The 27,881-nt window shown below is 37.9% G+C and overlaps 1 protein-coding gene across 1 annotated transcript in view; it reads right to left on the bottom strand.

Moving 5' to 3' along the window:
• dlgap2b (discs, large (Drosophila) homolog-associated protein 2b) overlaps window positions 1-27,881 on the bottom strand; it is a 110,604-nt gene that overhangs the window by 49,429 nt on the left and 33,294 nt on the right. The gene's annotated exons all lie outside the window — the stretch shown is intronic.

The raw sequence follows: 27,881 nt of genomic DNA, 5'->3' as shown, positions 1-27,881 counted from the left end.
TTGTTATCAGTTGGACCTGAAGACTCAATAATACACGGTTTATGGATAGATAACCATAAATTACAGTAGAGATTTTCTGCACTAACCAGATGTTTCCTTCTATATAACTATACTCTACAGAATCAAGGCTCCAGTTGTTTTCTCAAAATGTTTTTTACAAAAATTGTGAAGAAATCTAAAGCAAATGTAATCCCTTACTAGATATTATTGTCAAGTTGTCAAGTTAAAAAGCTAGCTTGCTTCATTTAATCCAATATAATACTTGTCTGTAAAAGAAGACTATGTTCCTAAACTCATCCCATATCCTTCCTGCAACTGCTTGGGCTGATTCACTGTTAAAAGCAGGGTTGTTGTCACAAAAAATAAATTAATCAAAGAAAGTGTTAGTGATTATTGCACTTCTATCATTGGTCAAATAATAATATGAACCTCAGGAATAGTTCAGAAGTCCACATACAGTGTCCAAGATCCTAATTCCTGTCTCGTGGTTTTGTCCCCAGTCTCTATGACAGATTTAGAAAATATAAAATACCTCCAAGAACTTGGTCTTGCTTGGTCTTAAGTCAATATATAAGGTTGGAGGTGGGTCACATGGTCCATACATAAACACAGAAAAAGTTAGAACTAAACTGGGTCTACACAGCATCACTGCTTTAACCGCAAAATGATCAAAATCATCCCAGCTGGACTGATACTGGTAGTACAACAGTCAAAAAAATGTAAAAGAAGTATAATAAAGGCTCAGGGGTGAGACCAGGTTATCCATTCATCAAAGGTTTTTGATGCTCAGCAGTTTAACAGTATCCTTTGATAAGACACTGAACCACCGGTTACTCTGGATGACAGGTAGATGAATGAGAACATATTATAAAGTGCTTTGTAAAACGTAGCTCAGGTTAATAAAAGTGCAGACCTTTTACAGACAGATTGGATTTTTAGAATTTGCATTGCATGAAAAAGCAATGCAACAACTACTTTTGAATTTTGATTGTAATGATGCCAAATTCCATATTCATCAAAGAGTTTGCAGATTTTTGGTCTGGCTTTTTTAAACAGACTTTCCTCAAGCCTGAAATCCACAGCTTTAATTCTGGCTGATTGAACCTAACTTTAAGAGGTTTCTGAAGTTTTAACCCTCAAATTTTCTCTGCAGCTATACTTTCAGACTTTGTTTGTAAATCTGTACGTAATATAGTTTTACAGACTCTTTCAGTGATAAAGCTTTGAGGACACAATGTTTGTATGTTGCACTGTAGTTAATATAATATGATTAGCGGTGATGGGAATAACGGCGTTACAAGTAACAGCCAGTAGCGGTTTTAGATACGGGCGGTTGCCCGGGGCGGCATCTTGGTGGGGGGCGGCATCACGGGCATCGACAAAAAAAAAAATAAATGCTTGTACTCATGCTGCCCCGACGTCAGCCAGCGCATATTGGGAATGGCATAGACACCGATCGGTTTTCTATCGCCAATTTGCTGGGAGTAAGGGCGCCCTTCGTTTACGAGGTGCACCTGCTGCTTGCGGCGCAGAGAGGAGAGGGCAGGGCGGCGGGGGATTTTCTGACCGGCTGGAGCAGCATCTAATAAACAACCCGCAAAGTAAAACAAAATAAAAATAAACCAACAAACACGAAAACACCAGACATTATGATACAGACTTATAATCTGCACTAATGTTTTTTTCGAAATTCTATACACGAAAAGTGAGCGCGAGAGCCCTCGGTGCGCCTGCTTGCTGCTGAAGTCAAAGTAAACTTTATTGTCATCTCTGCTACATACAGTCCAGTATATAGAGCAGGGGTCCCCAATCCGAGTCCACAAGGGCCGGTGTCCCTGCAGGTTTTAGATGTGTCCTTGATCCATCACAGCTGATTTAAATGGATAAATTACCTTCTCAACATGTCTTCAGTTCTCCAGAGGCCTGGTAATGAACTAATCATGTGATTCAGGTGTGTTGACCCAGGGTGAGATCTAAAACCTGCAGGGACACCGGCCCTCGTAGACTGGGATTGGGGACCCCTGATATAGAGAGACGAGACGACAAGGCTCCAGTTACAGCAGTGCAAGCAAACAAAAAATATATGTAAGAAGAGTCAGAAAATAAATATACACTTTAGGACCAGGGGTAAAGGGATCAATAACAATTTACAGTTTGATGATTTAAAGTCTCACACACAAGCCGTCAAAAGGGGACGGGGGGCTTGCTGCTTCCAAATAGAGCACATTTCATTTATAATCTTGTAAATCCAAGCCCATTATGTATTCATGATTTGAATCCTGGGTTGTGTGAAATCTCAGAAATGCACCCTAGACAAAGTGAATCTGTGAACTAAGGTGTAGGTGTGTTAGATCATGTTGTGGTGATCCTTGGGTTGAGATGGGTGTTCATACTGGAGTGCAAAATTAAAACCAATGGAAGATGGACAAGAAAAGTTCAAAGCCATCAGGTCCTCAGTTTAGAAAAAGAGAAAAGAAGAGGAAGAGAAACGAGCAAAAGATGCAGGTAAGCAGATGTGTCATTGGATAATGGCAGGTCATCCTGAAACAATCAGAATCAGAATACTTTATTAATCCCCAAGGAAATTATGTGAGTTACAGAAGAAATGGTAAAAATAGCAACAGTAACAGACTAAACTCCAAACAATACATTATGTTACAGATTTTAATATTAATTAGTCATTGTCAGTTGTTGATGCGTACTGTTCTCATTGTATGACGAATTATGATGGCTGTTTGGTAGCCGTTTGCATACTATGCATACTCTCTCTCTCTTCATATGTGTGTGTGTGTGTGTGTGTGTGTACAACAATTTTATGTTAATGTACAATCCTTAATACGTTTTGTGTGTGTGTGTGTGGTGGTGGTGGTGGTGGGGGGGAGCCAGAGGGAGTGTTCGCCCAGGGCGCCAAACTGGCTAGGACCGCCACTGGTGTTACTAACTGCGTTACTTTTTCCAGTAACGAGTAATCTAACTAATCACTATTCCTATCGTTACAACACTGTTGCAGTTACTAACAAGAAAATACGGTCCGTTACTATTTTTCAACAAACAGAAGCACGGAAGTAGCTGACTACTAAGTAAGCTGGGCGCTACAGCTTTAAGCAGCTGCGCGCGCTCCTGCGGACGGTAATCACGATTACTTTTTGGCAAAACACCTGGAGCTAAGGGGGCAAAACAATCGCATGAGTGCTGCTGTTTGACTGAGGAAGAATAAAGTAGTCGTGGTAAGCCGATCACATGACCACGTAAAGACAAAGCAACAAGGTGATGATTTACCAGTTTTTAAATTGTGTTGATAGGCCACGTAAAACCAGAGTCATGATAAACAATATATACTCGTGTTTTTTCATGAATTGTTTCGCCATGTTTACTGTCTAACGACAGCGCAGTAAGCACTCTCTGCGTATGAGCAAAAAATAAAAATAAAAAAACAACAGGGGAAGTTTTAGGAGTGACGGCGAGCGAGAGAGAGAGAGAGAAAGACAGCAGAAAAAGAGAGAGAACGAGTTTTGAGATGTGAGAGATTTGTGACGTTTAGCGTGTTTGGAGTGTGTAGTTAATGTGTTGTCTTGTGTAGTTAGTGTGTAGTGTTGTGGATAGTTTTGTGCAGAGGTGGGACCAAGTCATTGTTTTGCAAGTCTCAAGTAAGTCTCAAGTCTTTATCCTCAAGTCTCAAGTCAAGTCTCAAGTAATGTCAGGCAAGTCAGAGTCGAGTCTCAAGTCACTGGTGTAAAAGTCCGAGTAAAGTCACAAGTCTGAAATTTTGAATTTCAAGTCCTTTCGAGTCTTTAAAAAAAAAAACACGAAAAAAGCATGTTGCAGTTATGCTAAATGTAAATATTAGACCATGTAATTTTTAAATCTGTGTTTTTCTCAACACATGACAAAATAGTGAACTTAGAAAATACACACAAATTGTGAAATTGTACCTCTTTAAAATGCAGCTCAATTAAACCTAGCTCCAAGAATAATTTTCACCGATAGTTCTGAGATAAGCTGCATGTTATTCTTGGATGCGGTTTTAGGACCGGCTTTAAAATCGCATGACAAAAATATCATACATATTAAAAAAAACTGCATCACCAACGTAGCCTGGCCAACATTTGCTAGTTAGATGAAGTCAGCTATCTCATCGTAGCATATTTATATGCATATTTATAATCATACGGTTCTTGGAGTGAGTGCATACACTCATGAAGTTTAGTAACTTCCGGTCACTGCAACAAGCCCAGGTACAGTTTACCGACGGATGGGTACAGGACCTTGAAATGCACCGTGTAGAAAGTAAAGACCATCGTACGTATCATAAGTTTACCAGTCTCACAAATCGTCGTCATAAATACACAATCGTTAACCGTTTATTAATATAACCTTTGAGCTCAACGGTAATTAATTAGCAGTGGAAATAATTTCTGGTAGCATCACAGAAATGTAGCAGTGACAATAATACTGTATGCTGTAATCGTACTGGACAATTAGTGATACAAAAAAACCTGTTTTATCCTGTGAATAAAAGTATATGTTTTTGTCAATGTACCATAATAACAGAAGCGAAACGCAATATTGTGTCAGGACAATTCACTATTTATGCACAATAAATAAAGGAGCATAGCGCGACAATTTCTGTTCAGCACCAGACTTGCTTGTAACCTATATCACCAATTATGTTATGAAAATGACGTGTTAACTACAACAGCAGACTGACCTTTGTGTAAATGTTTGGAGCAGATTAACCTGTGAGCTGGAGGGTTCTGGGACGTTATATTTGGTCTTTGAATGGCTGCAATCCAGTCGCGTCTTTGTTACTTCGGAAACATGGCTCGAACAATTTCTCTTCAACGACGTAATCCGATAACAACCGATCTCTTTACCCGTCGGCTTCCCGTGGCTGTCATGCGACCGGCTATTGCAGTCAATAATACAACAGCTTCTTGACATTTTTGTGTTTCTTTTTATCGCTGTATAACTGATTTCAATTGAAAGCCTGCGCGCGCTAGTACCTCTTGCCACGAGTTCCCAGAATCCTTTGCGGTTTTACCCCTGAATGACGTCACATTTTCAATCTCTATATAATATGCATGTTAAATTTTATATTTGGGGTGAAATATCAAGTCTTTTCAAGTAAACCGGTTCAAGTCCAATTCAAGTCCCAGGTCATTGGTGTAAAAGTCCAAGTCAAGTCACAAGTCTTAGAACATTTTTTCAAGTCAAGTCTAAAGTCATAAAATTAATGACTCGAGTCTGACTCGAGTCCAAGTCATGTGACTCGAGTCCACACCTCTGGTTTTGTGTTGTGTGTCCGAACAATGAGGCAACTGCTGTCTCCAGGTAGAAAAAGGAGTGATACACCTGCTGCTGTCAGACCTGCAGGTATCAGGCTGTGATGTTTTCCTTTATAGTGAACAGAAATTCTTTTTTGGAGTGGCACAAATAATTTGTGTGGCATCTTATTGAATGCAGAACAGCTGATTGTTCTGTAAATAGTTTGAAATGTTTATTTAAAAAATCAAGGTAAAAGGTAAATGGATGCAAATAACTTTGCTGTTTGCAAAACTTGTGCATAGGATTTTAAAATTGACAATTTATATTTGTATTTAAAGTTATGAAATATGATTCATTAAATATGTTTGTGGTTGTTACAGTAAAAAATATAACTTTTTCTACTCTGATTTTGTTTTTTTGTCTGATTTTAGATCAATTGTGTTAATACAGTATGTCAAAATGAAAACAACTGTAAATTCAGACACATGAGGTTGTGCTGAAAAGGATGATACCAAACAAGACAAAGTAAATAGTTTTTAAAGGTGAACTGTGGAGGGAAAATCAAAAGTAGTTAAAAATGGCCAATTATACCCTGGACCTCAGAGGGTTAAACGTTTTTTTAAAGTAACGCAATAGTTACTTTTCAAGTACGGTAATTAATGACTTTTAGAATATTGTAACTCAGTTACTAACTCAGTTACTTTTTTGAAGAAGTAACTAGTAACTATAATTAATTACTTTTTCAAAGTAACTTGCCCAACACTGATGATTAGCATCTGAGAGTAAAAAAGATCAGTTCAGAATATGATAGTGTTATAAAGCTCATAAACCGGTAATTACTATGGAGTGATTTGCAAAATATCCAGTGTCTATCTTCAACCTTCATTTGCAAATGTGTGCACTGCTGATATTTGTGAGATTGACGAGAAAATTGCTTCCTTGAAGTGATTAGCAACTTGTTTATATGCAAACATAATGCAAAAGAGGTCATGTAAAACCATAAATTATAATTTATTATTTTCTGCCCTGTTAATTATAGAACTTTTATCATCAAAGGCATTACCAATATTCACATAAATCTTGATCTTCACAATTTTTATGGCGCTGTAGTCCATCAACTTGCAGGAAGACATCTTAAATGTACAAAACCTTCCACGAATTGTGTCAGAATGGGCACCATTATTAATAGTCTCCATCCTCAGCTTATCTTCCTGCATAACAATTACAGCCTACATCTTACCAGTGCGATTTGAAAACTGTAAGGTAAACAGGGAGGCGATGTCTTGAGTGCATGCAAGTCCCCTGTAATTAATTACTTACACTTCTCTGCAGCAGAAAACCCCAGTCTGGAACAGTGCACATCGCCTTACATAACGTTTGGGATCTCTGATCGCACACACCATTTCAAAGGAGCCAGAAATAAAATGCACAGTTGTCATGGCAACCACTGCTGAAAATCCCAGGAACTGTAATAGGATTTTCAAGGTTGTTTGGGGTGTATCCCAGTCTCACAAGGAGGGGGGAAAAGACCTACTATGTAATGCGATACAGACTCTTGATGCGTGACTCTACGACTTGATTTGCCATGTGGGCTACTATGTTCAGTGTTCTGTTACAAGTTGGGGTGGTTTGGTTTTGTTTAGCAATAAAAACTAAACTATGAATTTAATCACACATTTAAAGACAAAAAATGAACTGCACATTATCCGGTTGTTCAGTCTGACGTCACTAGCCGTGTCTGGGTCTAAACTCCGCTGCAGGTCCATATATCAAACGATCACTATGGCATTACTGAGAGTTGAAAAACTGTCTAAAGTCTTTCATCTTTAATAAAATGATCAGCGTTCTGCTCTACCAGGTGTAACAATTGAGTTTAACATCCAGGCATCCATGAAAACGGAATTTATGACATTTAACGGAGTTAGAAGTTAGCAGGGAGTTAGCTCGCTAGCTTCTATCTAAATACAATATAACATGTCCTGACTGCGGGATTTTGGAAACAAATTAAAACGTACAGCTTTCTTATCACTTCCAGCATAAATGAAGACAGAAAACTAAACAGCAGTGACGTTTGTAGGGTTACTGAAGTTGGGCTAGCTGGTATATAATGATATGCTACGTGACCGCTAGCGACATAGCTATGTTAGCATAATATAAACAAGCTAACTTTTTTTCCCACTCGATAAAAGTTAACGTGAGTTTTCTCGGTGGTCAGAAACAAATGTAATCGCATGGCAGGATGCTGTAAAAGGACCAAACTTCAGCCAGGAGAACAACTGAGATAATCCATCCACAATACAAGGTTAGTCATTCATATACTGCTGCATGGGCTGGGCTGTAGTTACATCCTAAGGTTTTAAAAACTGAGCTTAAATAAATGATTAGCGGTAATAAAAGCCGAGGGAGGTCAACAGGGATCACTGACTGTTTTAGGAGCTTTTTGAGATCAAATAGAAGAAAATACATAACATTAAACATGTTAACAACACAAAAGCCATATTAAACGCAGACTACTTTAGACCCGGAAGTAGGATTCGTCGCGTCATCACTGAACAACCGGATAGTAAGGCTTTGAGAATTTAAATGCCTTTCGCCCAGGGATACCCAGGACTACATGACTTGGGATTTGTTGCGCTGCATGTTTGTACCAATAACTCCATTTTAATGTTGCAGAGCAATAAATGGATAAAATTACACTTTAAAATAATTCAATTTATGTTCTTTCCTTGCTCTAAATATTGGTCTAACTACAGTGAAAAACACTAAAACATTCCCATTCATCAGAGGGTGTAATCAGCCATGTTATGCAATTTATTTTTATATTTTATTTTCATGCTGTGTTTCAGCACAGGTTATACACTGCTTGGTGAGTTGACTACAGAAAACAGCAGATGTAGCGCTGTACAACTTTAATGTAATAATTACTCTGTAGTGGTTAAAGCGCTCTCTTCTCCTGTTTCTCTCTTTCTCATTTTCACCATCAAAACTCTCTGTTGTCCCCCTTAAGTTCCCTCTCACTATCTCCTGAATTCAGTACATTGAAGTTGACGATATCGATTGGTTGCTGAGTTGACAAAGTGCTTAAAAAATATGCTTTTTGCATACTTTGCGTTCATCAACAACAGTGACTTGATGTGGACCCAGTATGTATTTCATTATTCTTGTTATGTACAGTTGTAAATGGTGACGTTAAGCATGGCCAAAGTTTCATATAATGAGGTAAGTGTATATGCAGGTGATCCAAATCAAGAGCCAACGTTTCAGGCTTTAGATTGTGCTGCTTTTTTTTCTGTTCTTCAATAGTGACAGTATTGTACAAAGGATGTGGAATATCGAGTTGCTATGCAGAGGGGAAAGAAGACGACCTAGGAGATTCATGGATGTAGTGAAGAAGGATATGCAGAGAGTTGGTTTGACAGAAAAGAATTTCATGACATGGGGTCTGATGGAGGCATTCGATGTGTTGGGTTCCCCTGAAGGGAATAGCCAGAAGAGGATTTGTACATTACATACGCAAGAATTTGAGTAATGCATGGAGAGAATGGTGGCTCAGAAAAGGGGTGCTTACTTTCATTATTTTTCCTTTGGAGGTTGTTTTAGCCATGGTGAGGACTTGTAAGGTAAGAATAAATATTCTGTTAATTATTTATTGACGGCAGTTAGATAAAAACAAACAAACAAATAATAACAAAAAAAAAAAAAAAACACTGCAAAAGCACACAAAACACAACTGAAATAGGAAAAACGAAAACAGAAATAGGATAATAAAAGATTTCCAAAAGCACAAGTGTTTCTGGGGAGACAATAACCCGACGGACCAGTTGCAGGAACCAAAATATTCTAGGTAACTGTGTTTTAATCTCATGATTCATATAATACTAATGGAGGATTTTTAGGCTATAGTTAGGCTAACACACTTACCTCTCATCTTTTCTTTCCTCACAAAACCGATAGATCCTCCACTTCTTTTAAGTGTCTCCCAGCGCAATTCTTATCAGATTTTGGTTCCTGCAACTGGTCAGCAGTGATTAATAAAGTATTAGTGACATTATATATAGCCCATGAATCATACTCTACAGTTTGACTCCTTGTTGCTCCTTGTTTCTCCCTGTGGCATTAGCTAGCTGTGCATTGGTGTGGAGGAGGAAGGCCTCATTTATTCCAAGTTATGCAACCATCTTGGGAAAAATGCTGGCCAGGCGCTGACTGCAGCATAGCAGCAGAGCTTTAACCAGCAACACAATGCTTTCCCAGAGAGCAGAGAAAACACAGAGGCATTCCCCTCTCCGTTATTCTCTTACACACTGGCCCCAATATCTTCCCCCTCAATGTGTGGCATCTTTTTCAAAAAAACAAAAACAAAAGATAATACAGGCTGCATCAGGTGCTGACAGAAGCACAGAGGAAATTGCCTGTTGATCATGCAGCACAATAGCTGTTGCATAAGCTGTGAAACAGGGAAGCTCTCATCAATGTTTCATAGACTTGTAAGCTCTTAAAGAGCCAAGAGGGAGTATTTGCATTTTTTGGAACCTACTGTACTATTGAGGATGAAAAAATAATCAATGACTACCTGAAGTATTCGTACTTTGTATGTCAGCTATGCAAAACTGACACCCTGCTTTTATTTGGATCTATGATTTTTGATGACATTAAAACAGTTTCAGTGACATTTATACCGTGACTATAAATACTATGACTTTAAATCAGCTGGTTTTCTCCACATTGCTCCTTTACCTCCTGTCCTGACTTATTCTGCCTGCAAAACTTTAATAGGGGTTCTGCAGATCTAAAGATAGAATCTGTGTAGAAATGTCAGAATGTGTTGAGACAGAGAATAACAAACAAGGGGAAAAAATACAGAATACAGAACATATAGGGTAAAAAAGTCCAGATAAGCACCAAGAGTTTAGCTTTTGGCCAAGCTTCAGGACTCAATTAGTGCCTGAAATTGGTGCTATTGTGAAATCTGCATTGCGTGGTCATCAAATGAGCACTTGAAACACCCCATCGTTCACCTGAGGCAAAAGAGCTGGAAGCTAAAGGTGCTCCAATGCTGCATCAGCTCATTGTATGGTGAGTGGGAGGTATTGTCCGAGATAAACCTGAGGAAGTGATCCAGCTACTTTTTTTCTCTTTACCAGTTTTTTGAGCCTGCCGGCATCCCCAGCCTTGATGTCACCTCCCCCGCACAAAGAAAACTGCACTGGGCACTACAGTATGTATTAGTAAAACTTGCAGAGCAGTCTGATGCAAACATTGGATGACACAAGCCTCCTTGGGCAGATTTGTGTTTGTGTTGTCTGACTACACCAAGTTGCTATGCGATATGTGAACTCCTTAACTTAACTGTACTACCTTCACAGATTGGTGGCACATGTCACTGGCCTCCCAGTCTGCCTGGGAGTCTTCAATAGGTTACCCACTTTCAGTATGAAGATTAGAGTTTTGTAGAGCTGAAAGTCACTTGGAGTGAATTTAACACAAAACTTTAGTTGGTGCACACTTTTCTTCTACATTTTTAGAACGGCTGCTTGCACATTTTAGGCTCATTCACAAATAGCCCCCAAAGGACATGTTTTTCAAAAATATTCAGGATGTTGCCAGTCTGTTCTCAGGCAAAACAAGCAACCTGCCAAGTCTTGATAAACGCAGGATAACACTGTGAAAACATTGTTTGTTTGGAATGACAGTATATGCCCTTTCTTTAATTGGTGCCTGCCTTTACTTTGTGGACTAGTAAGCATTTTTATTGTGGCCATACCACATCAGTGTTATACTGGACATAAGAAAAATAACCCTGGATCTTTCTATATATCCAGTAAAGATAGCTTAAAGTACATTTATATCATTACGCTGACATTGTAATTAACCACTTACTCACTAATGAAAGAGAAAACTCGAATAGCTTCTCGATAGTCCCTTTTTAAAAAAAACTGACTTATGAATTGACTCTACTTGAAATGAATTAGTTGATCACTGGATAGACTAATCTGGGGGGAAAGATTCGTTTCTAAACAGCTGATTACAGAGCAATCAAACAACGTCAAGAGAGTTTATAAAATCTAAATCCTGGGGTGACTGTACAGGGAAATGTAGATTAGGTTTACAGTTTGCACTGTGGGGGCAAACAGATGTGTTGTATCTTCTGAATGTGTACTTCACATGTCATGATATTCATGTTGCCATGCAGTGATTCTTTGTCCTTAATTTGGATGATTGTGACTCATATAAACAGGAGATCATCACTAAAGCATGCAGCATCTATAAAGTGTAGTACAAGCAAATTCCAATAAATTTGGGCCTCGTTTACAGTTTTTTACTTGTATTTATTTTATTCTTTTGTGTCTTTGGTAAGGCAGGTTAATGATTCATGCATGGAAGAGTTTCACAGAGGGGTTTAATTAGAAGCTATTAAATGCTTTTGTTGTGAAATTAAAGTGATCATTCCAGCCCGTTACTACGTGGTTGCCGGGCAAGATGATGGCATAATAATATGTCATGCATAATTCAGATTTTTGTAGATATATTGGATGTTATGTTGTTGAAATAAAAGTGACACAATGAGGTGTAAAAGGTGTATTAGGTGCATTAATATTAAAAGCCGCTCAGGTAGTTAATAGGCGACATGATGACGTCATAATATCTGACAAAGACAGGAACCTTGCCTAAAATGTGTCTGCGTGTCAGCTATGGTTGCTCAAGCCCTAAAACCCTTGTAGGAGTTTGTGGACAAAAAAGCAAACACACAAACAGGCAGATTTCAGTAAGATTACACAGCTCAGTCCAGCCAAGTAATACAATAGGAAACATAAAATACTGGTGTTTAAATCTAGTTAAAAAAAAAGGTTAAGCTAAAGCTTATAGTCGACTTATTATGTTCAATCAATTCAATTCAGTTTCATTTATATGGCACCAATAGGCAACAGTAGTCACATCGAGGTGTATTTACAGCTCTCGAGTTTTGTCTTCTACTACATGAGCTTGTACTCTGTTGTTAACACAATCTTTCTTTATCTAGCACTATCTGGTACTGGCCCTTAGTTATACGGCACCAAATCACAACAACAGTCTTTTCAAGGGACTTGATATTGTAATGTAAAGACCCTACATTAAGTCATACACTATATTACCAAAAGTATTCACTCACCCATCCGGATCATTGAATTAAGGTGTTCCAATAACTTCTAAAGCCACATGTATATAAAATCAAGCATGTAGGCATGTTTCTACAAACATTTGTTAATGTATGGCACCATTATAGGAGGCCACCTTCCCACAAGGCAATGTAGCATAGATATGATTCAAACCATTGCAGCACAGTTCTTATAATACCTACTATGTGTTCCAATCATTGTATAAAAATATAGATCACCTGAACTGTTTTACAACTACTCTTTAAAAATAAGTGGAAAATTGGTCTTTAAGGCTTTTTAAATGCTTTTAAATAGTGGTTTGATTACAGCCATCTTGAAAACATATGTATTTCAAAATACACAAGTTGATATATATATAAACTTGTAAAGAATTCAGACTAAGAGCTCTAGATTAATTGATAGCTTAATTAATTGCCTTATTAGGCAAGTGACAAGATATTTGGTGGCCAAAGCACCAAAAGTGCTGTATGAATGTGTGTTGGTTAGGTCTTCACCAAGTTACCATGGTAATGTACCAGGAAGCTAATTGTCTTTGTGATGCAAAAAACCCAGGGTTAACCTTAAAATTACCTGAACAAGCCCAAATTCTGCTCCGTGCTATTCTTCTTCTTCTTATTATTATCATTATTATTATTAGTAGCAGCAGTAGTATTAGTATGATTATTATAAGATGGCTATGCACTTTTTTCTAGCATATTAAAGATGTCAAATTTATTACTGTAACATAAAGTCCTGGAAAAGTACTTCTAGACGATAGTTGACATTTGGTCAGATACAGATTTTGTAAATCATGTGAAAGGACAAATACTTTGAGCTTAGTTATTATACATCCGTCATATAAACTTACTAACTTCCAAGCTCATCTGCTGACACAAACCAAACCTTAAAAATAATGATTTTTTTGTGTGAGGAGATTTTTTGTCAAGTTTTCATATCCTGGCAATATTTTAATTTTCATCATGAAGAAGAAAGTTGTAAGAGTAAATTAAATTCTACACCAGGAAGTTGTAGCTAAATGAAAAATTACTACCAAACTAAATCCTGCATTCTTACCGATACGGCAAATAAAAGTATTGTGCTTTTACTAATACATGTGAGGATAACAGTGAACATTATTTAAGTGTAAAGAGTGTTAAAGATTGCAAGTGAGATAAGATCGTATTCAGCTTGATGTAGCTTTGCAGCAGAGTCTGCATTTCATCTTTTGATATCCGCCCACTCCCTCCCACTGCTGCTGTTCTCTCCTCAGCTGGCAGACACTGGCTGATGTTGTAGTGATGCCACACACCCTGGACGCAGCCTCTGTCTCTTCCCTACACTCTTAAACGGAAGAAAACGCCAAATAGGGATATAAAGTCCATAACTGCTCACTGTGCAGCAGCTTGTAAAGCCTCCCACACTACTTTGATTTGCCACAAAAGATATGGTCTTATTTGGAACTGAAACATACTGTTCTTTCAGTGTTCATCTGTGCTTCTGAATACTTTCTTATACATACAGACATGCAGTATACTGGGAATGTAATAAGTTATCCACATGAATGAAGAAATTATATAAATTATTCATTTAAAGAACTCATTATATTAGGTCAGATTCACTGGTACAGTCTCTTTTTCAGTCTGAGGTATGCTATAAATATAACAACATTAAATAAATAACAGATTAAGATAGCCATGTGAGATAGCATAAGTGACTGAATGCCTTTCACATAAAGTACTAACCCATCGTTTAAGCAATACAAAACTGCACCAGCCACTTTCTGTATGCCTTGCCAGTATTTGACTGGACTCCTGGCTGAGTACTCATAAAGCGAATCGCTTGTACCGCCACATCCCAAAGGAGCTCTACTGGATTGAGATCTGGTAAACAGTCCTTTGATTTCAAGAAACCAGCTTGAGATGATCAACTTTGAGACATGGAGTGATATCCTGCTAGAAGCAACCACCAGAAGATTGGTACACTATGGCCATAAAGGGGTTGACATGGTTGGCAATAATACTCATACAGGCTGTGTGTGAAAACAATGCTCAATCGGTTCTAAGGTGCCAAAAGTGTGTTTAGCGTGTGCTGTAACATGTATTATAATGTGAGACTTTTATATTGTAAAAATGTACTCTGGTATATTCTCAGTAACTGTTTCTGACATACTCAGACCAGTCTGCCTCGCACCAACAACCACCTTTGTCTTTCTTTCTCATTCTGTTACTTGTTTTTGACCTGCAGCAGACCATCTGGACCACATGTACATGCCTAAATGTAATGAACTGCAGGTATGTGATTGGCTGATTAGTTATTTGCTGGAACAAGCTGTTGAATATGTGTACCTAATGAAGTGGCCAGTTATAGCTGATAAAGAAAACAAAACATGGCGTAGGAGGCTTAGGTTTGGCATTACGCCTGTTCTCATTCAGGTCTTATACCAAATGTTGACACATCTCCATGGAAACTACAGTATGTAACTAATACAGAAGTTTCCCCGTGTAAAAGAATATGAGTTTTGAATATTGAGACATTTGATAGACTTTAGCAAAAGTTTCTCCTTAATCAGTTAGTCAGAAATAGATTCAAATGGAATATTGCTTTATTCTCATTTGACTAAAAAAATGTATAACAAAGATCTTAAATACTGACTCAGGTCATTGTTTCCTAGATTAAAGAAAGGGGAAATGTAATTGTTGGCCAGTCTGAGGACACTGGAGGATTCAGTGATCCCCTGAAATGAGAAAGCTGAAGACCAAGAAAAAAACTGTACTTGCTGTCACGGTTCTGGGTCCGTTGGACCCAGTATTTTGAGTTTATTATATTTCGGTTTAATTCTGCTTCATGGATTGTTTTCTTATTCTCGTAGTGATGATGATTATTTCTTGTTTCTATTTATCCGTGCTTAAGGATTTGTTCTCAGTTATATCTCACGTTTAGTTTAGTTCAGGTTCCATGTGTCATTCTCTGTCTGTCTCTCAGTGTAAAGTCTGCATGCTTGTTTAGTAATTCATGTGTCCTGTTTTATTGTGAAAGTCTTTGTCTTATGTTAGTGTGTGCAGCTTGGTTCCCCCCGTCTCGTTAACCCTGATCTCTCCCAGCTGTGTCTCCCTCCTGTTGCCTATTCGCTGATTACCACCCTGTGTATATTAGCCCTGTGTTTTCCTGTGCTCAGTGTCGCGTCGTACCCTCAGATTATGCCTGTGTGTTTCTGTTCTCCATATTCTGTGTTCACTTCAGGTTTTGTTTTCATACCAGCAATAAAGCTGAGGTTTTGAGTTTCACGTTTGTGTCTGAGTCCTGCGTTTGGATCCTCCTCTCTGCCTGCCCGCACACAGAGCCCTGACACTTGCTGTGGTGACTGTACCCAGTGATTCACCCGGGAGGTCCAAATGACTTAACTCAGAGTATCAGTGCTATCTAACTTTATTTTTCATTGAGGACCTATAACCCTGAAGGCTGGCACAGCTCTTTTTACATTCTCATGTGCAGGGTCTCACAGTGACATCTAGGAATGGGTAAAGATAGAATATAATACTAAACAGTACCAATTACAGTACATGTCTTTACTTTTATCAGTATTCTTCTTTAATGAGGCTAAAAGTTTTAACTCACTGCTCCATGGTTCACTGTGTCCTTTATCCATGAAGTCAACATGCAATAAGGTTATAAAAACTAAGACAACCTTCCTTTGGTCAGAAAGCACCTAGACATTCTCCCCGGTTCACTAAAGTAGATAGTAGCAGTACCTTAAATTTTATGATTTATATTTGTCACCGTCTAAATGCCTAAATTACCCACGTCACATGAAATTGCTCCAGCTTTTGTGACATTTTCAAAAATATACCATCTGTTTCAGCTCCAATAAACACCTAAGATGAGGATATCAGGCTCAGTTTGACAGCAACAACTCAACACAGAACACAGCAAGACAGGACAAATGGAACTCCATTTCCAGAAATTGAATTCTGGAAATGGAGTTCCCTCTGAAAACTGCAGTGATCATATCTGCAGGGACGGTAATATTAAAGCACAAGATATATCTTCATCCTTAATGTTTAATTCACAATGCCTGCTTAGACCAAACCGCACTTTGTCTGGTATCATTACAGTGACAGAACAGCAGTGCTTTTACAGCATTTTTCATGCATATGCCTTGAATAAAGAGTATCCATGTGAGTGATGTGCAGTGCAGTGTGTAAAAGGCATCCGTTTGCTGCAGCTCACTCTGGCCTGAAGCATGTACATCTACACAGGAGCATATTATCCCTCAGTGTCACTCACTGGTCTTTGTGGCCACATGTGTGCACCAAAGTGAGAGCACTCTGTAAGCCTTTCACATTTACTCCACAGCAGCATTGCTTACAATGATTGACACAGCTGGCACAGCTGAGGTAGTCATCCAGTCTTCCCACACATAAAGCGAAAAGAGACATAGCGATATTAATCGTCAGCGATCGTGGCTCAAGAGTTGACAGTTCGTCTTGTAATCGGAAGGTTGCTGGTTCGAGCCCCAGCTCGGACAGTCTCAGTCATTGTGTCCTTGGGAAAGACACTTCACCTACCACCTACTGGTGCTGGCCATAGGGGCCGATGGCGCGATATGGCACAGGGTACAAGGCAGCTGTGGCTACAACTGTAGCTTGGCTTCACCAGTGTGTGAATGTGTGAGTGAATGAATAGTGGAATTGTAAAGCGCTTTGAGGGTCTTGAAAAGCGCTATATAAATGCAATCCATTATGATTATGTCTAACATTAATAAGAAATAATATGATCTGTAAATATTATTCCAATTCCTAACAATTCATCGCATTATTAAATCACTCCATGATGTTTTATGTGCTTTATGAAGGACCAACTAATTGATTGTCATCCATAAAACTACTTTGCTAAGGATTTTGACAATATTCTTTGTTTCCAGTAGCTATATTAAAAAAATGTCCATAAGTACATTGAACACAAGACAGTTTTAAATGCCAGCTTCATAAAGCACCTCCTTACAACAATCTCCTATTTGTTAGTGCTGTGACACTAATACAGAATTTCATGCAACAGGATGTGTTGCTCTAACTTGACAGCAAATCTTTTCATGTATTAAAATTTACTATTGGGCTGTGGGGATCAAACTGTTGTTATTGCCATAAGAAAGAACTTAATAAGCCTTTAAGTTCCTTACTTTTGCCATGGGCATTAAAATGAAGGAAAATGCAGTTAAATAAAAGACTCATTCTTTCCCTATTTTCACTACACATTTTTACTCAACACACACTCTTCTAGGGCTACAACTAATTATCATTAAAGATTCATCAGCTGAGTGTTTTCATGATCAATTTAATTGGCATTTTATTTCAGGTATTGTTGTGTCTGTCCTAAAACAAGGCACAGTAACAAAATTCCACATTTTTCCTTAAAGAATTTACATAAATGCTACACAGAATTTTAAATGGGGTGTTATTTTTCACCCTATTTTACTTGATTACTTAATGAAATGTTATCCATCTGTAGGAGCTGTTGAATCCAACAACTAAAAAAAGGAAGTTGATATAATAAATAATCATGTGTTTGTAAATGCATTCAACCGTGTTGCTCATCAGGTTTTTAATGTTGCCGTCCTGCATTGACCTGAGTCGCTGTGCCATCGAAAGCACACATTTTAATGGTCTATTTGTTACAAGCTCTGTTTTTCAAGGCCTCTAGGTTGCATTAAAGCCAAGCACACTGAGGACAAAGACGAGTGATGCAAATTGAAAAATGTTTTTTCCGTCTTTCCCCGCTGCCAACTTGTTCTGTCACGGTTCTGAAAAGGGTTTCCACGTATGGGAATTCAAAGGTCCGCCACTCTCTTAATTAGGCTGGTTTGTCATGTACTGCTCCATCTGTCTTGAGTCTACTGCAGCAGAGAGAGAGAGGAAGAGAAAGGATGAAGTGTGGAGTGGGGGACAACTCCTCCCCGATACCTGTACAGCCTGCACCAGATTGTCAAGCAGCCAGTGTGAAAAGTTGAGCTTTCATGATGGCTAACCAGATCCAAGGCACATAAAATATGGAGGACAGACCCTCCTCCTCATGTCTGGGCTGAAGACAGATTAAATAATGCTGCAGCAATACCACGAAAAATTAAGCTACTGTATAATGAAAGGAGCAAGTGCTGCAAACTAAACAGCTGGACTGCCCCTCTAGCAGTGCTTCTTAAATTTGACAATGGAAGAAGTGGCTGTTGAAACCCAAAAGCATTTCCTAAGAGGGCAGATTGTTCACATAATGATAGCAGTGTAGATTAGCAACAAAAAACACTTTTGTGGCTCAAAGCTTTTAGTGCTTCATCGCTACAAACATACAACCATAAACAAAACAGCATATTGTGTGCACTCTTCTTTTAATGGCGGTTAAATTATTCAAAGTGTAATAAGTATTCTCATTAGTGTTAAATTAATTAGAATAAAGATTTACAATCAGGTCGTGAAGGTCGCAGCAGGGTGTTGTTGAGATGTCCAGGCCAGGTCGCACCATTTATCTACCGCTCTAGAGATGCTAGGATAAAAGCTCGTTGCTGTGGAAACCACCTATCTCTTGACACAGGGATGAAGGGCTCTTTGTGTAGTCAAACAGAGTGATTTAAAAGGGAAGAATTTAGATGAAATTTAAAAATACTGAAGGGTTAACATTTTGACAAATGATGAATTAACTTTAAGAGTAATCTCAAATTGTTTATTTCCTTTTAATTTAATAGATTTTCAGGGAACATGGCCACCAATTAGTAGAAAAACCTGTCGAGGGGCAAGGGTACTTTTTATCTTTTAGCACTGACTAATCAAATAGGGAACTTGTTTTTTGGGGAGACAGAAAAAATGTAATTGTTCTGGGTTTTTTTTCTTACAAATAGGAATGTTTGGATCCATTGAAAACAATTTTAGACAGAGACAAGAGAAAATAAATTAATATTTATATCATAAAATATATTAAAAACATCAACTAATAATAATAATAATAATAATAATAATAATAATAATAATAATAATAATAATACATTTTATCTGAAAGCGCCTTTCAGAACACTCAAGGAAACTGTACACAGCAGAATAATAAAAACAACATAATATATCAATAAAATGTTTTTTTCTCCCCTATAGAGTGAAAATGATCTCACAAGTGTTGCAAATGTGTATGATATGACCCATAAGGTTAAACGAAGATTTACCAATGTGTGCAATTATTTGTGTGTAATCTTTTAGTACTAACAAATGCATGCTCCAAACCACATACTTATACAAAGCAATATGAGAACAAAGCCATTCTATAAACGCATCCAAACCTGAATAATCACTGATCATTTTCACAGTAAAAAAAACTTGATGTGTGAACAAATGTCCTGATGTGGTCTTTGTGGTGATTTAGCGCTAAACAATTAAAACGGAATTGAATTGAAATAAAGATATTTTTTGCTCAACTATACAAGCTGTGCATGGTTTGGCTGATATGCACAGAAAAAGTCATGTGTACGTGTGTGGTTTTGAAACTTTTTCTGCGTAGTTTCACAAATGTAAGCTGCTTTCAAGTGCGAGTGGAAAACTCTGACATCTGGGCAGCCTGCATATTCCTGAGGAGGACTGAGGAATGTATCGAGCATGTCCATCTGGGAGGAGACCCCAGGACTGATCTAGGACATGTTGGAGAGATTATGCTGGCTGCTCAGTGACCCTTAAACGGAGCTAGGAGAGGTGGAGTCTGAGAATCTCTGTTTAGACCCAGCCCGGTAAGACAGACTCCAATAAGCAGCAGAAAATGGATGAAAAAAATGAATTTGACAACCTAGATGCTCAGTGGTTAAGATGCCTGCACAGCGAGCCTGAGAAACATTTGTGTTTAATATTTTCTATTTTTAAAACCAGACGCACAAAAACTTTCATTTGATATACATTCAAGAGAAAAAGTCTTAACATAGAACTAACTAGTAAATTAGTGATTATTCTATCAAAGTAAATGTAAAGTGACATATTTGTCGATCTGTGCTATTATTCTGATTATTTAACACCAGTGTATTGCATTTACATGAATGTAAAGTGTGAGTATTCTCTAAAAAGAATTAGAGAAAAGGAATCACTGCTAAAGACACTCTTTATCTCTTAACTTTAATTCTAACCCAAATATGTATTTCCTAAGTACAGCAACCAAGGAGCAGAATGGGAATCTTAATCCCAACACTAAATTTGCCTTCATTCATCATTTCTTCTTATGCTCAAACAACCTGTATATACCGATCTTATCTCAGCTCTTTTCTGTTAGTACAAAGCAGTAAAATGCTGTTCTGCATGTCGCTCCATCTGTCAGTCTGGTGCCAGTTCAAACTGTCACAGTGCTGGCTGATGGGAACTTGTGACTCCCAGGTTTTGTGACAGATGCTCTGCTGTGGCTGTCAAAGTGGATATACCTTGATGTACATGAGGTAAAACACACACACTGTAGCTGCCAACATATATACTCAAATACATGTTTGCCATTGGTGTTGACCTGACAGAAGAGGTGAGGAAGCTGTGGGCTAGATAGCCATATAGATATGAATAGATATAGAGAAGACAGATAGCAAGCAACAGGACCGCAACAATGTCTGCAATTCACAGCCAGACTGCATATTCAGTGTCAACCTTTAGCCTTTAGATCAAACAACAACGTACAAAACAAACAAAGGTCACATACTGCAGTTCCTCTGGTGGCCACTTAAGGATGGCTCCAAAACCAAGATAATTCCCATCAAAGAAATCCAAGGCACTCTCTTCCTTCCATCCATAGCCTATCCCAGTTTTTTTTAGGTCAAGAGACGTAGTAAACCCTGGATAGGTCATCAATCAGTTGCAGTGCTTACATAGACACTTACACATTCACAATCACATTCACAACTATGGTTAGTTTACAATCACCAACTAACCTAACCCAGTTCTTGTCTTTGGGAGGAAACTGGAGTACCCAGAGAGAACCGACACGGACACGGGAAGAACAAGCAAACAAAGAAAGACTGCAGATTAGATTAGAACCCAGGACTTTCTGCCTGGTAACAATGTAGGGAACAGTGACAACTGCGCCACCTTTTTAAATAAAATTTTTAATGACTTTATTCTCATTGCATGAGAGTGGTATTCTACCAATGGCAAGCTTCCACTTAGATTAAGATTAGGATCTTCGACAAGTGATTCTCCAGCAACAGGAGGAATCTTGGAGAGCTGTAGGAGTCCAAAGGGACATTGACACAGTAAAGCCTACAATATTTATCAAATTTGATTAAAAGTTAAATAAACAGCAACATCAACCACAGAGAATATCTATGCATTAAAAAAATACAAACATGGTATTTGGGAGCCTGTAACTTAAGAATCCAAAAAGATTCATTGGTGTGTCCGGCCAGCCTGTCCTGCAAATGTCTTTTTGCTATACTTTGTAAATGTAAGATTATACGTATCCATTTTCTTCCTCGAGCCGAGTAATTGCTCCTTCTCTATAGAGTCCCATGTTAAAATGCTCAACTTAACAGCATTAAAAAGCCTCACACGATATGCTCTATGGATAGTTCCCCCCCGTAGAGGAGGGCTATTCATAGATTATATGATGCAAGTGGCTGCACATCTATGAAGCACTTTGTGACTGCTCTTGTCTTGAAAAACACATACTTATTTTGCACTAATTAGCCAATTTTAACGTTTAGGAATTATGGTTATCTGCAGCTATTTTTCAGGGTTTGTCTGTTGATTAAAACACTTTTATATTTCCTCCTCATCTCTCTTACTGTTGCCCAAATTTCCCTTTCCACCAACTGAAAAAAAATAAACTACAAATCTCTAAACAAGAGAGCCCCCTTGAGAGAAACCCCACTATAACCACATTTTTTGGGTGTCATGGTTCATCACAGCCTAAATCTCAGGCAATAAAATAAGCACCAGAATCACAGATGCTACCCTTTAGTCTTTCAGCATCCAGTAAAGAGTAATAGCTCCAGGGCATTTGACACAAACTGTGCCGAGCTGCAGTAAAATGTACTGTTCCGTGTTATTGTTGTCTGTTAGTTTATTTAGTCTCTTGGAATTATTCACACGTCCATCAGTGGATTCCAGATTCACCTATGCTGACATATCAACCTCTAACAGTCAATAGCAACAGGTTTTATGTTATTTATGCATGTATTTATTTTTACTTATTTGTTAACCAAGAAACATTATTACATTCAACTTTATGCTTAGTAAGCCAAATATGCTGCTGTTAGGTTCTGCTATTATTAGCATCACAGTGCACAGCCTGCTAGTAGAGAAAGTAATGTATTGATTTTCAGTGTCAAGCTGGGATAAATATGCATTTTCTATACGAGGTAGAAGTCTTGCATTGATTTAACATTTAAGTGTCCAAGACGCAGAACAGAGGTAAATCAGTTCATACCAGTCTGTCATACTGAGTTGCATTTGATGATGTGTTGCTTTTATTCTGACGTCCTTTTGAATTTCTCGTGTTAGAGAATAAAATTTAGGTTTTTTTGGTCTTTTATTTTGAAATGGTCGATAAAAACCCTCAAACTGGCCTTACATGGATGTCTGTGAGTCACAGCATTCAGCTTTAAGTGTCCTCAGCAATGAGAGTATTTCAAGAAATATCACTGCAGATTAATAAAATCCAATCGAGTAATGAAAAAGCTTTAAAGAGGTTGTAGAAGCACTTCATTTATAATGGCAATTGGCAAACCATAATGCCCATCTCCATTGTTATGTAAGAGGCAATGTGCTTTTTTTTTTTTTAAGCTGGAGTCTCCAAAAAAATAGCAAAAATAAGCTGGGAATCGAGCTCGAGGCTGTTGTCCTTTGACTTGCATGTTTGCTTTAAACCTTCAGCGTTATCCATTCTACTCAAAGGACCCAAACGCTTTTAATCGCTCTAAGGGCTGACTCGATTTGACAGCCACGAAGAACATGCTACCGTCCGTCACCCAGGATGTAAAAGATCAAGATAGATGAGTCACACTGTAAGTAAAAAATAATTTACAATGCAGATTTTCATTTTCTCTGAATCAGTTGGCAGAAATACCTGCAGCACAGGAAAACGTGGTGGTTTCAGTCGTTAATAATTTTAACATTTTAATCTTTACTTGGATGAATTTGGTTTTATTAAATGTCAGACATTTAATAGACAAAATTATTTATCAGTGCGGAAGGAAAAATGATTATCAGTAAAGTTGCTAAAACACATTTTTGTTACTCTTTTTGGAGCTCCAAAGGGGTGTTCACTTCAGATCATTAGATAAATTAGCAGTAATCATTATAGATCATTATAGTACGCCACTTTCTGGGTAATACAGCCTCATAATGAATTTTAAAAAGGTGCTCAGTAATAGAAAATACAAGTGCCATCATTTTAGAGAAGTGTCTTGGCCCCCTTTTAAATTACCTTTCTAGGGGATTAAATTGTCAATATATATATATAGTGCATGGTCACATGTTTATATTGATGCTGTGCAAATATGGCCACTAGTTAAAAGTACATCTATTTTAAACTATTGCACTGCATAAACTTGCTATGCTAAAATAGGACTCAGGACTTCTGATGGCTGCCATGTTTTTTCTTGCTTACATGTATCATGCTGCTTCCCCCCACCACCACCACCACCACCAATTTTCCAGGGACCTTACAACCAGGAAGGAGGCTTGAGCTTCTCTGCTGATTAGGTTTAATTACCTCTAATTAATCGTCTTTCTGCTCAAGTGTGTCGTAGTTTTATGAAAAGTTTAGAGTGAAGAAAATATGAATTCCCTGCTTTTTCATTTTCTTTTAGCAGATTAAAGTTGTGTGTGTGTGTTTTTAAAACTATTTGGTCGGGATGAATCCGAAACACTGTTTTTATTTTCACTGCAATGCTTTTCCAGTTGTCTTGCAAAGAGAGCTTGTAGATTATTTATTTGCATTATTTATTTGTCACGCAGCTATTCCCACTTGTTCCTGACATGAAAGCAAAAGGAATATTTGAGATGTGACAAATGCAAGGAAAAGCTCTTCGAGTGGGGTTTCGCTTGTAGTTCGTTTGATCACATCACACATTCGTTTTCTGTTTGAGTCCCTTTCTCAAGGCTGTGACGCAAGAGACTGAGGGGGTGAGGGTGAAATTGCTTGAAACATTTCTTTGGATTGCATTCCAGGTTGTGACAATGCGATGCTGCAGATAAACTCCAACTCCTAAACATGTGATAGTGATGGGTCGTTCGCGAACGAAATGGCTCTTAGAGCCGGGTCTTTTACGTGAACGACGCGAGCCGGCTCCTTATCGCGAGCCGTCACGTGGGTTTTTTTTTTTTTTCCTTTCTCTCAGCCTCTCTCTCGCACTTTTTTTCTGCTTCACTCAGCAAGCGAGCCTTGTGCTTTACGCTGGGCGGAGGGGGGAGGGGCAGTAATTACACTCAGTAACACAGGAACAGAGCCAGAGGGGGAGAGAGAGAAAGAGAGCCAGGGACAACAACGTCACATTAGAAAGGTATAGTAATCATCCACAACTATTTTCGGTTGCAGATGATAAAGGATTCATTAAGTTTATTCATGCAGGCCCATATGACAGATAATGTGCATGTTTCTTTTTGTTTTCATATTTTAATTTATATTTAATTGTGTTGTGGTTTGCAGTGTTTTGTGTTGTTTCACTTTAAATTTGTAAAAGGAAAAAGCTGAAAATTTAAATAGTTAAAAGTTGAAATGTGAATAGTTGATTTTTGTATTATATGATTTATTTATTATATTTTATATGGAGTTAATAAATAAAAGTATATTTACAGTGGCCCCTAGAGACAAAGCACATACAAACTTCAAATCACGTACGAACTCTGAAGCATGTACAAACTCCAAAACACGTAAAAAGACGTACAAACTCCAAAACAGTAAAAACTCAGAAGCACATAAAAACTCAAAACACGTACAAAAGACAACAGAAGTGCTCCAGGATGCTGGGGGCAGTGTTGAACTTTTGTTACCGAGTGGCTACACAAGCCAGCAAGTACCAACGACCGGATCTGGTGTGTGGTAATAACCGGTAAATGAACATTTTTTTTAAATTATTTGAATATATATGAGTGCCTGTATTATAAATACACAAAGAATACACATATGCTTTCAATTGTGTAATTTAAGTGATCTAGTAGCTCTGCTTTGGAAGTTCAGTTCATGCTAGAAATGTGTCTTGGAGTTTGTACGTGTTTTGTCTCTAGGGACCACTGCATATATTTATATATAAACATATATATATATATATATATATATAAAACCACGTTTTTTTACGTTAGTAATTCCTTTTGTGCATAATTTTATAATATTGTTAATAATAAATTAATTAAAGCAACAAAACAACCTGAAGAGCCGGTTCGGAGCCGAAAGAGCCGAAAGAGCCGGATCTCTAAAAAGAGCCGGAAATCCCATCACTAACATGTGACATACTTAGATACTGGGGAATACCCTGAATAGCACTTTCGCTACTATGGTGCAGCGGAGTCAACAAGAGCGCATCATCGAGGGATTTATCCTGAGTTCAGGCGACAATAATTTGCTGGCAGTCTGCCTCATGTGGGACATGTACACGAAGTCTCGCACATCAGACTGTCCTATCTCACTCCTGATATTCTTCATTGCAATATCCACAAATAGAAAGCACTCGATCACCGTGACATTTTCAACTAAAAGCATTTACAGAACATACACACTGTTAGATTACACAGAGACAGTAGTAATACGAACTGCTTGCAACTATCCTAAATGTTTAATGAGTTAGAGTGGTGTATCAGGGTGTTTCTTTTTAAATGTAAATATATGCAAAAACACACATTGCTGTCATTAATCAAGGCACATGGAGCAAAGCGCACACATCTCAGTACAAACAGGGTGTGGCAACCAGTATTTTGCATTTCAAATAAGCACGCTGAATATAAATGTATCAATTCTGATTTTAAGTCTCATCCCACAGGAGGTTTACTAATGAAGAGGAGAATTCGCTACGCATTTTTGGGTTGCCCCAAACAAATTATCACTAACAGGAAAATCATGGTAACATTGCATGTAAAAACATAAATTATGGTAGGTTTATGCTTGATATAGACTTCAGTGGAACCTTTGTAGAATCTATGACGTACCCTATTTTGCTGTCCACATTCATGTTTGGGCTGTTGCAATCATGTTGTTAACGGCGATCATGTCCCGATGTTTCATGTGCTTTGTTCTGGTCAGTTTTTGTCCCTCGGGATTTTCCACTTCTTTGTGTATTCCCTCACATAAATTATAGTCATTTAAACATTCTCCTTCCATGAGCTGGGAGACTTTTGTGAGTCCTCATATTAAGGCCATGACTGTTATTCTCTGACTGATAATTTAAAAAATGCGGCGAAAAAGCAGCCAGAAATGCACAGCAGGTATGACGTTACTGAACAGGCCAATCAGAGCAGTTAAGGGCTGTGTTGACCTGACGTGTGGTTACATTTCTTGGTTACGTGGTAGGGTATAAGGCTAGAAGGGTTTGTGATTACTTTGTAGGTTATGATGTAGATTTGCCACTGAAGCATAAATTGGCTATTAGACTGAAAAAGGTAACATTGTTGCAGGACAACTAGTTTGACACTTCTCAAAATTGGGTCAGAAATGCAACAAAATCCAGTGAGAACAACGTTTCTGCTGACGCAAAGTAGCACATGTGGAACACAATACAAACTCCCATAAAACAGCTAAATCCTGCAACTGGTATTCCACATAGGCATCGTTACACCAGCAATAGCATTATAATTTACCATCCAGTTGTCATATCAGCTCACACACTTCAAACGTCAAACATTTTATTGCACCCACCTCCCATAAACTTGTAAAATATCACAGTGTATAGGCACTGAAAAAAGAAAGACCAGAAATATGTTACTAAGGGTGATGGATGCACCTTTCCAAGTGTCATTATTTTAGAGAGAAATTCAGATGTGAATGAAAACTAGCCTTGCTCTCATTCTTAGTACACGATCTGTCTTTTTTCAGTGGCAGAAACTACACAAGGCCAAGATTGCGTAATGCATGCTTTAGTTGCATTTACCGTGCAGATAGCCAGATTTCATTCATCCACTTGCAACCTCGCTTTACAAGGTAGGGAGTGATCAAAGTATCAAAAAATGTAATTTTAAATACAAAAATATGTTAGAAAAACAATGTTTACAGTCCTTTTGGAGAATTCATTTTCCACTAGAGCTTGAGCCACCTCTCATTTGTTTACATTTTGATTCCAACTAGTGAGGCTTTATTATAAGTTAAAGATGTCTTGAGGCTTTAGTCCAGTCCTTGTACTTCACCATTTACAGAAAATTTTACTTTTTTATTTGCTACTTAACATTGACATTAATAATTATATCTTATATTACTGCAGCTATTTCCTATTTTTCTGGCAAAATATAAATAAATAATCGATGATCAAGATTTTTGCACAGTATTGTGTTTTTTTGTAAC

The sequence above is a fragment of the Copadichromis virginalis genome, linkage group LG15 (genome assembly GCF_057382275.1).
Source record: "Copadichromis virginalis isolate Kocher_CV1m ecotype Utaka linkage group LG15, C_Virginalis_male_GT1.1, whole genome shotgun sequence".
Classification (NCBI taxonomy): domain Eukaryota; kingdom Metazoa; phylum Chordata; class Actinopteri; order Cichliformes; family Cichlidae; genus Copadichromis; species Copadichromis virginalis.
The sequence above is the reverse complement of the archived record's forward strand: the minus strand, read 5'-3'. Positions and strand labels throughout refer to the sequence as shown.